This window comes from Ammospiza caudacuta, chromosome 27 (genome assembly GCF_027887145.1).
Source record: "Ammospiza caudacuta isolate bAmmCau1 chromosome 27, bAmmCau1.pri, whole genome shotgun sequence".
NCBI classification, from domain to species: Eukaryota; Metazoa; Chordata; class Aves; order Passeriformes; family Passerellidae; genus Ammospiza; species Ammospiza caudacuta.
Genome location: NC_080619.1, coordinates 4,137,231 through 4,154,549, shown reverse-complemented (window position 1 = coordinate 4,154,549; position 17,319 = coordinate 4,137,231).

Below are 17,319 nucleotides of genomic sequence, written 5' to 3'. Positions count from 1 at the left end.
ATATATACACACATATATATACATATATATACATATATATACACATATATACACCCCCTATATATATATATATATATATATATATATAAGATATAATATTAATATGTAAACTCCTTGCTCTATATGTAGCCAGTAAAACCTTTTTCCTCCCTCAATTTCTGTGTTTTGCTTACAAGCACAATTTGCTTTGGAGAATAATACACAGAAGTTGTTTAACCTGCTGCCTTTGCACAAAATAGTAATTCAGAATTTTTCGAAGGATACTTTGCTTTCACACCACGAGGTGGAGATGTCTACCTGCAATTCTAGGTAAAAAAAATAAAAAGGGGAAGTTGTGGCTGAGGTTTAAATAAAAAGGGTGCCTTCCCCCTCCCATCCTTCCACTTATAAATAAATAAATAAATAAAATAAAAAACAAAGGCTAAAAGTATGAGGATGCTTTATCAAGGACCTCCATTATTCTTTTGGTTTAAATAAAAAAAATTTAAAAATAACTGAATTGCAGCATTTGTCCACTGCTTGGTGAATTTCCATGGATTTTCCATCATCTGTTCCTCAGCCCCATGGGCAGGATTTGCTTCTCAACCCTCAAGATGCAGGTGAGAGCTGAGGATGCTTCCAGAAAGAAAAACAAGCCAGGAACTCCTTGGTGTGAGGGAAGCCCACATCCGGGCACAGGGATAAATAAATAAATTAATAAATAACAAATATATTAATTAATAAATTCCCAGCTGGAGCAGCTCTTGTAGGAAAGGCCAGAGCTGAAGTGCAGAGCCAACAAAAACACACCAGGTCAGACACCCCACTGCAGCTGATGGCAAAGGAGGAGAGAAATCATAAGGATTTCCAAATCCAAAAAAAGGATATTTATAAATTTATAAAAGATAAAACTTAAACTTAATATATATATAAATTTAAAATATATAACTTCATACACTTTTGAAAATTATAAATTAAAATATATACATTTACTAATTTATTAATCAGATTTTTATAAATCCTGGGTTTTATACAAATCCAGCATTTATAAAAAGAGAATTTTGCAGCCTTTTTTTTGCACTAGAACAAAGTTAAGCTCAGGAGTGGGGGCACATTCAGAATCCCTGAGCCTTGTGGGGCCTTTGGGTGCAGGGACATGGTTGTCACCAGATTTTGCTGAATTCATGTTCCCCTCTCCACGGCTGTAGATATATATACACTTATACTTTATATCGATATAGAAATATATATATATAAAATATATAAAGATACATATTATATATTTATTATTACTCCTCTTACTAACTTCATACACTTTTGAAAATGATAAATTAAAATATATACATTTACTAATTTATTAATCAGAATTTTTATAAATCCTGGGTTTTCTACAAACCCAGGATTTATAAAAAGAGAATTTTGCAGCCTTTTTTTTGCACTAGAACAAAGTTAAGCTCAGGAGTGGGGGCACATTCAGAATCCCTGAGCCTTGTGGGGCCTTTGGGTGCAGGGACATGGTTGTCACCAGATTTTGCTGAATTCATGTTCCCCTCTCCATGGCTGTAGATATATATACACTTATACTTTATATAGATATAGAAATATATATATAAAATATATAAAGATACATATTATATATTTATTATTACTCCTCTTACTATATATATTGTACTCCTGTTAATATATATATTATACTCCAGTTAATATATATATTATTACTCCTGTTAAAAAATACATATATTATATTCCTGTTAAAAAATATACTACTGTTAATACATATTTTATACTCCTGTTAATATATAGATATTATTACTCCTGTTTATATATATATTATATTCCTGTTATTATATATTATTACTCCTCTTAATATATAAATATTATAGTCCTTTTAATAAATATATATTATTACTCCTCTTAATATATAAATATTATAGTCCTGTTAATATATATTTTTACCCCTGTTAATATATATATATTTTTACCTCTGTTAAAAAAAAATATATTTTATACTTCTGTTCATATATATATAAAATTACTCCTGTATATATTATTACTCCTTTATACATATATATCACTCACTCCTGTTCTTTGTTGCTCAAGCACAGAGAGGCAAACTTGATTGAGGATGTAACAGCTATGGTTTATGGAGAAAAAAATTTAGATTTTCACATTTTCATGTCTTATTCTTTTTAGTTCCATGCATGCTAAAAAAAAATGTAAATAATTTTTTTTTTCTATTGGATATTTTATTTTAAAAAGCAACAGTTTCCTCAGCTGGAATGGCCTCTGTGGTTGCCATGACAGTGACTGGCAGGATCAGAACACAAAGGTGAGGAGCCTGTAAGTTGAAGGAGGCCTCATGTAGGGTTTGATTGATAGAAAAAGTGATTTTTAGCTTGGTAAGAAAGAGTGGGAGCAGCTCCTCCACTTTGCCCCTTGCTGGGTTCCCAGGGCCTTAAGCCCTCCAGCAAATAAGGAAGTATTTGCCCAGAAGCTGTGAGAACAGAAGCTGATCTAAAAAAACCCCAAGGAATCCTATTTATTTCTGAAGGACTCAAATTTGGGAAAAAAAAAAAAAAAGAAAAAAGAAAAAAAAAAGTAGAAAAAAGGGAAAAAACCAGGGGAAAACGCTAAAAATAAAAGGGTAAATAAAAATAAAAGGGGTAAAGAGGAGATGCTGATTCCAAAGTCTGAGTGTAGGAGGATATGGGGCCACAGACAGATTGAAACACTCTGACATTTGGGGTTTGGGTGGGATATTTGGGTATTTAGATATTTGGATATTTGGGTATTTAGATATTTGGATATTTGGATATGTGGATATTTGGATCTTTATTTGGATATTTGTCTCTTGGCCAGTCAGGCTGTGTGTTCAGTTCAGTTGAAATTCTCTCTTCCAGGAAGGAAAAGAGAAGGAATTGTGAAGGAATGAATTGTTCTGGTGGAGAATCTCCCTCTGTTGGTCCATTTTTAAATGCAATGTAACTGCAGTTCCTATTTCATTGCACCAATAATTGCAATTAACACGACTGACTCATTACTCAGAGCCCTGCCAGACCAGGTTGATGCCAAAATATTTCCCTTCTGATTCCCACAGTTGCTCCTTATCCATGTTTTTTAGGGAATCTTTAAGATAAAAAGCTGCTGCCTTTATGGTGCTGTAATTAATAAATCTTCAGGTCCTCATTAGTGGTAAAGATCTGGTAAGCTTCACTTAAAATGAAAAATTCTTGAATTTTTATTACTGTAATGTTCTGATTCCCAAATCCGCTGCACACATTTATCAACCACAAGTTAAAATGCATTTGTAGGATTAACAAAATATTCCCATTACCAACCAGTGAGTTCTGAGAAAAAAAAAATTAAGGGAAACCAAGGAAGAAATAATTTTATTATGCTTTGTTTCTTCTTGCTAGTGTTGTAAGAGTATCTCAGTAAAATGTGGGAAGAAGAGTGGCAGAATATCCTGTTGGAAACCTGGATGCTGAGAATTTTAAATTTTCTGTGCTTAAAGGCACAGACCCACGAGAGAACACTGCATTTAACCTAAAGCTATAGAACAAGCTTCCAAAATTAATTAATAGCACTGAGATTATGAGTGTGTAGTTAGTTAGAAGTGTGTAATATCACAGAGTTGAAAACTTAAAGTTTGGGGTTTTAAAATATAAGAATAAATATAAAAGAAGAGAGAAGTTTTAAGGTAGACACAAGTTGTTCTTCTTTACCTTCTTCTTCCTTCTTTTTCACCTTTTTCTTCCTTCTTCTTCAGCTTCTTCTTCCTTCCTCTTCACAAATTTAAATAATGTTTTGTAATTAGACAAAAAAGTCTAAATTATGAGGTTCAACAGATCAGTTATTGAGTTAAAAAGGAAAATAATCAAAGTGTCCTTCCTCAATTAGACAGTTTAATCTTAAAAGACCTTGTAACAAATGATAGCTAAACATTTTGTGCCTTGCAAATAAAAAGCTACAAAACTCATAATTATAAAACTGTTTCACAAATAAGAAATAATAAACACCTACTTGGCTCTCTCCTTTCAGGCACAATGGGATTTATGCTTGGGATTTAATACAGATTTGATAAACAGCTGGAGCCAAGTGTGGGAAATGAATTTGTAGAGAATTTTTCGAGTTTGATAGAAGGAGAAATAAAACTATGAAAGATGCATTGTAGTAGGAGCCACGAGGGGTAATTTTAGATTATTTGCTTTAAGGCATTTACAGCATGGTGTGGCAAAAGCTGATAGGCCAAGAAACACTTATAATTAGGAAATAATTAGTTTCTGATTGTGATGATGCGAATTATAACATCTGTATTGTCTCACCCTTCGCATGAGACTGAAAATGGAATAAAAGTTTTTAAAATTCCTCTCAGTTCCCCCATTTTTAGGTCAGAAAAAGGCTTAATCCAACATATATATTGTAATCATATTTCTTTTTATTTGGCAGCAATCAGAATCCCTGCTTGCTAGCCATGAATGACCCAAATCAAACATAAGATGTTTTTAACCTCTGAATGAGTGTGGTTATTCAGAAAAGATGAGGAACAGGGAAAGCTAAAAGGATTTTTCACTTTTTCCACTATATAGGTGTCTATGTGCTACACCCACAGCAGGAATTGGATATTCAGGAGCTCAGCACTCAATAAGAGTGATAAATTGCATTTTTTAGTTGTGTGTTCTGCCACTAGAAGCCAACAGCAGGAGAAGATTTAAAGGCCTGAGATGCTCTGCTCAGTTCTGTGCTGGACTGTCAGCCCAGTGCAAGTAGGAAATGGCCAAAATTAAACCCAAACTGACATTAAATCCACACTTTTAGAACACTGTAGGCTAGGTCCAATTAGGAATTACCACTTATTTATTATGAACAAGTAGAATTCTAATTAGGCTGATTGGAGCCTCAGCTACTCCCTCAGATGGGATTGGCAATTAAGGTACTTTTTGTGCCAGTAATTATGGTTTACCATGAAATTACTCTCCCTTCTGGCCCCCAAAAAAGCATCGAATTAGCCATGAGTAGAATTATATTTATCACCCTGCAGTAGAGACTTTGCAAATAAATACAAACAATTAGAAAAACCACCCAGAGTGCTGTGCCAGCACAGCAATTAGGGTTTGAAGAGAGGAATTTTTGCTGAAGCCAAAGTGGCTGGGTTGTCACTGCAGAGAAGAACCCTGAGGGGGCTGGACCTCTCCTGGTCCCCTCCCAGGACAGACCCAGCAGGAGGAAAAATGCAGAGAATTGAGTGTTCCAAAGGAGCCAACTTTGGGTATCGGATTAAATCATGGATTAAATCCTAGATTGTATAAATTTTCAGGGCTAATTTAATTGTTTTTTTTTTTTTTAACTTTTAAGTGAGTATCTTTGTGCAGAAATAGTGAACATTTTGTGCTTCAATTCGTTGAGCCATCCAAATATGCATGAAAATACTGAATTTCCTTTAGAACCGTCTGGTGCTCTCTGAGATGTCACAGTGACCCCCAGGTGACCAAGCCAGACCAATCCCAGGCTGGTGCTGAGGATTTCAGCCAAAAGTGCCACCAAAAGGTTACCAAGCACAAGCTAAACCTGAATTCTTCCCTTGCAAGAGAACTGGAAAGCAAATTTCATTTCCTGATATTGGAATTCTAGCCCTTATAGCTGCAGTTGTTATTTCAGTGACAATTTCAGCAGGATAATGAATAAATCAACTTCTGACTCTTTTTCTCTCCCTTTCTCTGCAAAAATCCATTTGTTTCTGGCCTCATAGCCAAAGAGGAGAATTCTGTGTGCCACAGAGCTTTGGGCTTTCATAGCTGGAATAACCACCCCCCTTCATTATCACATTAACATTGGAAGGCCATCTATAAATCAGTTGGGTTTATGTATCATCAGTGGGGGATCCTGGATTAAATCCTAGTTTGTGTAGATTTTCAGGGCTACTTTAATTGTTTTTTTTTTTAACTTTTAAGTGAGTATCTTTGTGCAGAAATAGTGAACATTTTGTGCTTCAATTTGTTGAGCCATCCAAATATGCATGAAAATACTGAATTTCCTTTGGAACCGTCTGGTGCTCTCTGAGATGTCACAGTGACCCCCAGGTGACCAAGCCAGACCAATCCCAGGCTGGTGCTGAGGATTTCAGCCAAAAGTGCCACCAAAAGGATACCAAGCACAAGCTAAACCTGAATTCTTCCCTTGCAAGAGAACTGGAAAGCAAATTTCATTTCCTGATATTTGAATTCTAGTCCCTATAGCTGCAGTTGTTATTTCAGTGACAATTTCAATGTTTTTGTACAGGATAATGAATAAATCAGCTTCTAACTCCTTTTCTCTCACTTTCCCTGCAAAAATCCATTTGTTTCTGGCCAAAGAGGAGAATTCTGTGTGCCACAGAGCTTTGGGCTTTCATAGCTGGAATAACCACCCCCCTTCATTATCACATTAACATTGGAAGGCCATCTATAAATCAGTTGGGTTTATGTATCATCAGTGGGGGATCCTGGATTAAATCCTAGTTTGTGTAGATTTTCAGGGCTACTTTAATTGTTTTTTTTTTTAACTTTTAAGTGAGTATCTTTGTGCAGAAATAGTGAACATTTTGTGCTTCAATTTGTTGAGCCATCCAAATATGCATGAAAATACTGAATTTCCTTTGGAACAGTCTGGTGCTCTCTGAGATGTCACAGTGACCCCAGTGGATAACTGGAGGTGACCAAGCCAGACCAATCCCAGCCTGGTGCAGGGGATTTCAGCAAAAAGAAAGATGGAATACAGGCAAAATAAAGCTTTGCCTGTCCTCCTTATATCTGCAATAGTCACTTTTCTGATTTGTGACAGGGAAAAAGGGAGAGTTGTAATGATTCTGTTCTTTCTGCTGCTGAAACATTCTGAGGACAGCAAACTTTACTGAAATATTCTGGAAAAAGAAATGGATTTCTCTGAAATGGAGGGTGGATTTTTCTCTGTAAAGTAATATGAAGTAATGAGTTATTTTTTTCTTTTTTTTAATAGCATACTTAAGTTCCAATCATGAGTCTGGCAATTCTTTTTTTCCATTTCACTTAGATGTAATTTTTGATCTTGAAAGCCTTAATAATGCAGTGAGGAATGCAATTCAGAGCCAAACTTTAGAAGTGAGTGGATTCTGAATGGCATAATAAATAATTAAGTTACAATTATTAATAAAAACACTTGCCATTAAAGGAAAATAGACAGAGTATGTCCATGAATTCCCTTCACCAGACTTATACAATGCATAATTCAAGGTACATTGCCAAAAGAGGGCTGATAATCATTTATCCACAGGCCTGTAAAATATGACATGATAATTCTCCCTATTTCAGTAGGAACGATCTGCCATGCAGACAGCACAGAATAGAACATTCGTATCATAGTAACTCAAACCACCAATTTAACTTAGACAAATGAAAAAAAAATAGGCTGCAGCCCACACACTGTGGCCTGGCACAGAGCAGCACCCAAAGATGAATGCAGATGATGAGATTAATTTGTTGGGCCCTTACTTATCACCTAGAGCCTGAGGCTTCCTATATTCTGAGCTCATTTCCTGCTGCATGCCCAAGGTGCTATTTCAGCTTGGCTCCAGCCAAACAGGGCAATTTAGTGCAGCCAGAAGGGGCCAGAATTACCACATTAAAATGCACTCACAGCTCAGCTCTTTGAGCCTTGGCTCTGTCTGTCTGTCTGTCCGTCCCTTGCTCCATCTCATGCCTGCTGCTTTTTGGCCCTGGCACGTTTTAGACCAGAGGGTCTCACAAGATCTGCTGCAGGATTTTCTTGTTTGCACTTTGTGCTGGTGTTTGAGCATGTCTTCTCTTCAGGAAAATTTTGGTGTGGAGTTTGAAAGAAACAAATTCCGCTGTGCTGCTCTCCAGCCTAAGGGGCAGAGTTGGGACACCTGGGAGGGTCACACTGACTTGTGGATTCTTTTGCTTCTTTTCTTTTGCTTCTTTTGCTTCTTTTGCTTCTTTTGCTTCTTTTGCTCCTCTTCTTTTGCTTCTTTTGCTCCTCTTCTTTTGCTTCTTTTCTCTGCCAATGTCAGGATTAAGTGTGTGAGATGGTATTTCTTATTTGGACTCTGATGTTTATTAGTTCTTATCTATGTTACAGCCTCACAAACCACGCAGCACTTCAGCAAATTAAAAATGGAGCCTTATCTCTCTCTCTCTCTACAAGGCCTTTTAAGGATAAACTGTCCAATTGAGAAATGACACCTAAATTATTTTTAATTTTAACCCAATAACTAATCACCCATGGCCCACAATGTGGATTTTTTTATCCAATTGCACAAAACCACCCAAACCCATGGAGAAGAAGGTGAAGGAGAAGGAGAAGAAGGTGAAGAAGAAGGAGAAAAAGAAGAAGAGGGATCAGCCTCCACCCTAAAACCTCCATCTTGCTCTATATTTATTCCTATATTCTAAACCCTTAAACTCCAAGTTTTCCACCCTGTGATGAATGCATCTAATAAACTTTTTATTTTTATTTACCAAAAATGCATTTTGTTTATCGCACTGCCTCTCTCATTTCAGCTGGAATTGTTTTGTTCCTGCAAATTGCTATGAAAAATTAAAGATTCACAGAGAGAAAGTTTTTTAGGCCTGACTGTTGGGAACAAAATCTCCTACAGTACCCAGAGTGTTCCTGTGTGCTGCATGTGATTCCAAAGAAAGATGAGCAATTTTCTTACATGAACTAATTAGTATTTAGCTTTGTGATATGAAAATAAGATATTGTTCTGATGACATTAAAAATCAGTGAAAAAAGCTTATTTTGACATCATTATCTGACTGTGGTGTTTGTGCATTTCTTTGCTCATGACACAGTCTTTCTTGTAGTACATTTAAAATCTCGTGGTAAATATTTTCTGGTGAACACAATAGATCTAACGGTTTAACATTTAGAATCCAGTGGTAAATGTTTTCTGGTGAACTCAATAATATAATTATTATTAATTATAATCTAATAATCTAATTATTTTACATTTAAAATCTAGTGTTAAATGTGTTCTAGTGAACTCAATAATCTCATGGATTTATATTTAAAATCTAATGCTAAATGTTTTCTGGTCAACTCAATAAATCTAATTATTTTACATTTAAAATCTAGTGCTAAATGTTTTCTGGTCAACTCAGTAAATCTAATGGTTAACACTTAAAATATAGTAGTAAATGTTTTCTGGTGAACTCAATAATCTAATAATAGAATGGTTTTCCATTTAAAATCTAGTGCTAAATGTTTTTTGGTCAACTCAATAATCTAATAATTTAATGGTTTAACACTTAAAATCTAGTGCTAAATGTTTTTTGGTCAACTCAATAAATCTAGTGGTAAATGTTTTCTAGTGAACTCAATAATATAATGATTTTACATTTAAAATCTAGTGGTAAATGTTTTCTAGTGAACTCAATAATATAATTATTATTAATTATAATCTAATAATCTAATGATTTTACATTTAAAATCTAGTGGTAAATTTTTTCTGGTGAACTCCATAATCTAATAATCTAATGGTTTAACATTTAAAATTTAGTGGTAAATGTTTTCTGGTAAACTCAATAAATCTAATGGTTTTACATTTAAATTCTAGTGGTAAATGTTTTCTGGTAAACTCAATAAATCTAATAATCTAAAGGTTTTACATTAAAAATCTAGTGGTAAATGTTTTCTGGTGAACTCCATAAATCTAATGGTTTTACATTTAAAATCTCACGATGTTTTTTGGTGAACTCAATAATCTAATAATATCATGGTTTTACATTTAAAAGCTGGGGCTAAATATTTTCTGGTGAACTCAATAATTTAATTCTCCCCAGAAATACTGGTTGATTAGGCTTGCATGTATTTTTGTTTTACAGGACATAAATAACCGGTCCTGGCAGCAAGATAAGATGCAATTCTTTGAGCTGCAGGATGGACACCACAAGTGAGTGACAGCAGCAAACCCGTGAGACTGGGGGAGAAAACTTTAATTTATTTGTCCAGCATGCACATGGAAAGGCCCTTCCCTCCCATTTGGCTGATGATAAATGACAAGATGTGACAGTTATTAATTAAACTGCCTGGCATGGCAATGTACATGATGATAAGGGCTAAGAAATGTGCAGCATTCCTCCTTCCCCATCCTGAGAATGAGGCCCCTGCACCGTTCTCTGGCCCAGCAGAGACTGGAATAAAGCAGCAATATTCCACCACGAGCTCCTAGTAACTGAACCCAGGGCCCTAAAAATTGAAATTCTCCCTTGTGTGATGTGCAGTAATTAAACTTCAGCATTCTTTCTGCAGGAAATGTTTCCCCTGTGTTGTTCCCACAGATTGTGCTACAAGAACAATTCCAGCCCCATGAACTGTTAACCAATTATGAAGGGATTTTCTCAGTCTGCTTTAACTGGGGATCAAAGACAAACCCCAATTTTTTTTTTCTTGCCAGATATTGTAATTTAGGACAGAGAACACCAAGCTTTGGTCAGTCCAACAAAATGGACTCAGTAACTCAGATCCATTTAAACTTTTCTGATTTGCCTTACCAATATTCCAACTGCTTTTCCTCCTTAACATATTACCACAAAATTCCAATATATTTATCCTGTTCTATTTCCATTTATTTCACATCTATATCCTATATAAATATCCTTCATATCTATATATATCTATCTATATCCTCTATATTTCCATATATATATATCCTATATATCCTTTATATATTTACTTTTAATATATATACTCTCTCTCTATATATATATCCTATATATCCTATATATCCTCTATATCCTTTATATATGTACTTTTAATATATATACTATATATCTATATCTATATATGTATATATCTATATCTATATATGTATATATATGTATATATATATCTATATATCTATATATATCTATATGTATATGTATATGTATATGTATATGTATATCTATATATCTATATATCTATATCTATCTATCTATCTATATATATATATATATATATATATATATATATATCTCCTTTATGTATATGCTTCTTGGAGCTAAGGATGTCTGTATACTGCCCAGTAACTCAGAGTGAAATTTTTGAAAATTAACTAATTTTAAACTGCCATCAGCTGCAGGTGTGAAGAATTCTTCTGCTATTACTGCTAAATATGTTTATTCTGGCTGATTAGTTTGGCTTTTTTGGCCTTTCATACATAAAAGATCTTTTTTTAAACTGCATAAATGCAATCTGGGCAAATACTGTATTAAGAGCTAGATATTAAAAATCAGTACAGCTCCACAGAAGCCCGTATCAATTGCACTTATCTCTTGGGCATGAATTTCTTTACTTATGGGAGGGTGGGAGGGTTTTTTGGGTTTGTTTGTGTTTTTAATTTTTTTATTTTTTGTTTGTTTTGTTTTGCCTTTTTGCCTTTTTTTTTGTTTGGTTTTGGTTTTTTTTTTTTCAGTTTTCTGGACCAGCCTCTCACCAGACTTCTGTGTGAGGTCTCCCTGGAAAGCCAGGTCTAAATAAATTTTACCATAACTGTCATTTCCCTAAAGACCACCCATAAAAACCATTTGCATGAATACCCTGTGCCATTCTACCTTCACTCTATGTATATATTAAAATTTATATTTCCACTTTTTGCAGAGAAACACAAATAAATTCAAGATCTTTTCCCATGTCTATACATAACACACACTTCAAAAATAATAGTGGTGTTTTTCAGTAAATACAGGCTGATGGCTCTGCTGACCAAACCAGAATTACAGATTTGAGGGCTGTGTAGCTTAAAAGTAAATTGGATGTGGGCTGAGTTTATTGCTCACATGCAAACTGCCAGCTCAGCCTGTGCTCCAAACCAACAGCACACATCCAGTCAAATTAGCAGAAGTTGGTTTTAAAAGTGAGAGTTTTCTCCTAAAATTAGGAGACTTTGGCCCCTTTGGGGTTCCAAACCCCTCAAAATAATAAAGAATCCTTACAGACACACAGAACTCCAAATAGAAGAAAGGGATCTGACTGAGGATGTGATGTTTGAATTCTGAATTGATGCCATTTTCCCACTCAGGATGTCCTATTCACTTTCTCCTGTGAGAATATTTGAATATTTGCATTTATTAACACTTTTCCATCGAATATTTACATTTATTAACACTTCTATTTCCACAAAGTGCCGTTGTTCCACTGCAAGGGCAGGTCCAATCCTTATGACTGATTGTGAGTTCTCAATGCCATATTAGAAACGGTACTAAAAAAAAACAGTTCTAGAGAAAAATATATTTCCCAATGGGCCCATTTTTGACTCCTGGGAGGACACTGGACACTTCTGATTTAAAGATTAATTTATTTGGAAGCCTATACTAATTGGTGATCTTAAGTACATATTTTCTATGTCATTGTTTGTCCTCTTCCTGCCCTGAATAATTTCCTGATTTGCACCACTTTTGTTTCTAGACATGCAGAAACTCAACATGAGTGAGAAGTTTCTGGTTTTGAGCGCTACCCTTAATCTGAAGAGCAATTTTAGGAGAAAACTATCACTTTTAAAACTTAACTTCTCCTGCTAATTTAACTAGGGGAAAAAAAATAAGGCCCCGCAAATAGCAAAACTCTCCAAATGGGGAAGTAATTACCTTAAATTAAACCTTATTTCTGGTTATAAAAAAACCCCAACAAAACAACAAAACCAACAACCACCCAATTCTAAAAGCATGTTGGGCAGGCTGGAAGCATTAGAGTTAAATAGAGTTTAGAGTGAAAGGGAAGGAAAGAGACAGGAGGAAGGAAGGAAGAAGAGATTAGAGAAATTGAGAGATGGAAATAGTCTCAGAGGAGCCACCGTGTCCCAAAACCTCCCCTAGGGGAAGTTTTTACACCAAAGAATCTGGAGGTCTGAATGAAGAATGACATCACTTATTTATTTAGCCAGAGCTGAGCTGTTTTCTTAATTAAAATAACCTCATGCTGCAAGCATTAAATTGTTGGGGGAGTGATAATGATGTCTGGTTAATTTAGGAGCTTGATAACCATGAAATAAATACCCTGTTATGGCTTGGTTTGAGAGTATATTTAATTTGCCTGGAAAGCCATGAGATAGAAAGCTTCAGCCTTAGGGTTGATGCTCCAAATATCCTGGGGTGGGAGTTTAATTTGATGCATGGTTTTGGATTTTCAGATCACCCAAGGTTTGGGGCACAGGACTCAGTCAAGACTTGGGGTACTTTGAGATGGAAATTATTATATTACCTTTTGAGATGAAAATGATGACATTACCCTTTGAGATGAAAATGATGGTATTACCTTTTGAGATGAAAATGATGGTATTACCCTTCTGGACACCAAGAACAGAGCAATGTGTTCTTTCTTCATCAGAAAATTCACAATTTCCATCTCAAGTTGAGTTCCCAAGTGGCACAACAGGAATCAGCTGTAATCTAAGTGGCCAATATGGGTAAAAAAAAAATATTATTCCCTTTACACACTCACCTGTGGGGGCTAAAATGGATGTTTATGGCTTCAGGAGAACTTGAAGCACATTTCCAACACCTAAATGGGGTCTGGAGGAACCATGGACAGGCCTCTGCAGCAGGGAGCCAGGGACAATGGTTTTAAACTGGAAAAAGTTCAGATTTAGGAAGAAATTCTTCATTGTGAGGGTGGTGAGGCACTGGGAGAGGTTGCCCAGAGAAGCTGTGGATGCTTCATCCATGAAGTGTTCAATTTGCCTGTGCACTGCCATGTGGTAAAGATGAGATGTTTAAAAAGTTCTCTTTGTGTTTGTTTTATACTTCATAATTAACAGGGCATGTGCTTGATGAGTTCAATTTCTCTGTACACTGCAATGTGCCAAAGGTGAAGTGTTTTAAATGTTCTCTTTGTGTTTGTTATACTTTTATTTCACAATTAACAGGGCATGTGCTTGATGAGTTCAATTTCTCTGTACACTGCAATGTGCTGAAGGTGAGGTGTTTTAAATGTTCTCTTTGCGTTTGTTATACTTTTATTTCATAATTAACAGGGCTGATGAGTTTTGCCTCTATTCAGGTTTCACTGATTAGTTTTTTACCCTCTTTTTACAGTAAGAAGTTGTTCTCATAGAAGAACAGTGAAAGCTTTAAGGATTGAAAGAAATAACCAGTTCAGCAGCATCAGAAATGCTTAAGAGAGAGAAAAATCAGCAATACTTCCTCCCTTTGGTCTTGAGACACTCTGTGTGTTCTACTCTACTCAGATTAAAATTCATTTTGGTGAATAATATAAAAAAAAATACATATTCCTAATGCAAACAAGGCATCATAAGCCTTGTCCGTGGAACTTTGCTGCTTGACTCTCCAAAATTCAGTGATAAAACCTCTTTCCACAGTTCTGGAAAGAGAAATGTCAATGCCTTGAAAAAACCTGGAGTTGAATTTTCCTTTTGGTGGCTCTGCAGGGAGCAGCTGCAGTTTTGTGCAGCTAAATGACATTGGCTGCGTGTGCTGCAAGTTCTGCAGTTTGTGCTGCCTTGATTTTAAATGCTGAGTTCTTTTAGAAGTTATTTTAGAGTTATTTTAGAATGGATTTCCATCGCTGGCCTGTCAAGGGGAGTTCCACTTTATCAAATTTCAGGTTCACAGCATGTTCAACCCAAACTCCAGCTGCATATAATGTGTTTTATGATAGTTGAAAGCTTTTGAGGCTGTTTATGACAGAAAAGTTGTTCTGTGTGCCCATATGCTGCACTAATTTGAGTGAAACAAGCTAATTATAAGTTGATGTCATATGGCTAAAAAAAATTACATGTTTATGCCTTGTGTATTTCACAATGCTGATTTTCTCAACCACATTGCAGAACACACATGGGATGTGTTTTCTGGGCCTAGGACCTCACTGGGTAAGGTTATGCTCTTTATTGTTCAATTTCTAATTAAAATGTTGAACTTTGTGCAAAATCTTTGGGGCCTTGTGGATACCAGCAGGATCCTTCTGCTGCTGGTAGGTTTATTTTTCATTTTTAAATGTTTAAAAATTTTTTCTTTTTAATTTTTTTTTCATTTTTTTCCCATTTTTTATTTCATTACAGCAGGATTCTACTTTTGCCAGAAAAAGAAATGAAGTGAGCACAGTGACTATTTTAAGGCAGTGAGTGCATTGTAGAGAATGTGCCACAGTCTACACAAATTGTTGGAAATAAAAATGAGGTGGAAAAGCAAAGATTTGGAGGAATCATGGATTCTGTCTGAAAAAAAGTGACTTGATTTCTTTTCTGGGTAAAAGTAGTGACCTGTTACTGCTGATACACCTAAATAATGCACAATTGTGCTGCTTTATTGCAGAAGTGACAACAAAGACATTCACTTTCATTTGAAGAATTTACAATTCCGAAGAAAAATTATCTAATTTAATAATCTAATCTAATCTGCTTTTGTAGAAGAAGCACAAAGCAGATCACTGTCCATTCTTTGAAAAGGAATGAAAATGTGTAATTTTGTGTAAAGGAGAAACTCAAATTTCCTACAAACCCACAGTTAGGGATGCTTTCTCCTCTGAAATTATGCAAAGCAATATTGGAGGTTAAAAATTAGAGGGTGATTGCATAAATAAATAAATAAATAAATAAACAATCCCAAATTCTCTGAAAAGAATCCATATGGATGTGGTGGTGGAGGAGAATGTGGCATTCCACCTCTGTAACATCCTATATTTTGATTTTTTCAGCTGTTAGCAAGGCACTATTTCCAGTTCCTCTCCTGATGAAATAAATTGCAAAAGTGCTGGCTGGAGGTGAGTGTTCCAGGAGAAAAATTACAGAAAATCAGTCATTTCTGCAGTGCTCCTCTCAGCCACCTTTACCCTGAGCTAAAACCAGTGAGAACTCACTGCAGACAGGATGGATTTTGAGAGGAAATGCAGCATAAAAGGATTCCTCACCCTCTGGGGTTCTTGTAAAAGCTTTTATGGCTTGCAAAGAATGAATCTTTACATTGTGAGCCTGGAAAATGCAAGATCTGAGTGGCAGTTTGACAGCAGGAAGCATTGACACTTTTGAACAAGAACTGTGTGGGACAATGTGGTTTTTTGGGGTAGGAATATGATTTTTGGGGTAGGAATATGATTTTTTGGGGTGGGAATATGTTTTTTTGGGGCAGGAATATGTTTTTTGGGGTAGGAATATGATTTTTTGGGGTAGGAAGATCTCTTCTAGGTGAAATATTTGGGACAGAGACAATCCTGGTCCACCTGAATCAGGCCTGATGCTTCTGAAGTGCCTGGAACCCAGGGTGGAGTCAGAGATGAAGCGCAGCAAGTCTCTCTCGCTGGCATTGATCACAATCCATATTTAAAAACCAACATTTCATTGATTTTAGATGCTTGGGAGACTGGAACAGCTCTCCAGGGAGCTGAACTGCTTTTCTCACTTCAGCACTGCTTGCAGGGCTCAAACTGAATCCTGGAATTCAAGGCTCAAATTCATGAAGGCAAAGGTAAGTTTGGAAAATGTCGTTGCAGTTGTGACAATGCTTTACTTTGAGTTTTTATGTGTTTTTTTATTATTTACTTTGGGGGTTTATGTGTTTTTTTTTATGGTTTACTTCGGGTTTTTATGCAGGGCTTTATTTTTTCCCCCTAGTCAAATCAGCAGGAGAAGTTAGTTTTAAAAGTGGTATTTTCTCCCAAAATTCTTCTTTATGTATCAAGTCATAGTGAGGAAAGGACAATTTATATACTGGTTTAAATTGAAAAAGCTGCTCATTTTACACCTGCATTGAAAGACCTGCCTGCCGTGTGCAGCCCAAGCTCAGTTTTCTCTGATTTTATTGAAAAATGATTCTTAAAGACTCAATGAAAACGAGCATAGCTCTACAATACCGAAGTGTAAAAGATTTTAATTGTTGCTTGGCAGCCCTTGCAAAGGGGATTCCACACCGGTTTTCTTTCTTTTTTTTTTTCAATGAAGGAAATCTGAAGCAATCAGATTTCAACCAAGATGTCTTGATTGAGATCTCTTGAGTTCACAGATTTATTGTTTTCTTTGGTGGCTTTATCCAGTTGTGGACACACAAATCAGGGAATGTCTGGGGGGAGCAGAAATGAGAATATGGAAATAATTCTGAGCTGCTCATGTGCCCAGGAAGAATTTTTCCATGAGAAACATCCTGTACCAGAGCAAGGAGCTCCAGGGTGGAGATTCTTTAGGGGTGTGTAGGTTGGCAGAATTAAGGATTTCAATTTTAATCCCAGAAAATGGACTTGACACCCTGACTGTTCTGTGAATCCCTGGCTTTGCAGGAAATCAGCTTTATGCTCTAGCTGGAAATCAATGAGTCTTTCTAGAATTAATCGTTGTTTCTACTTTATTAACAATTTATTTAAAATTAAAAATAACAGACT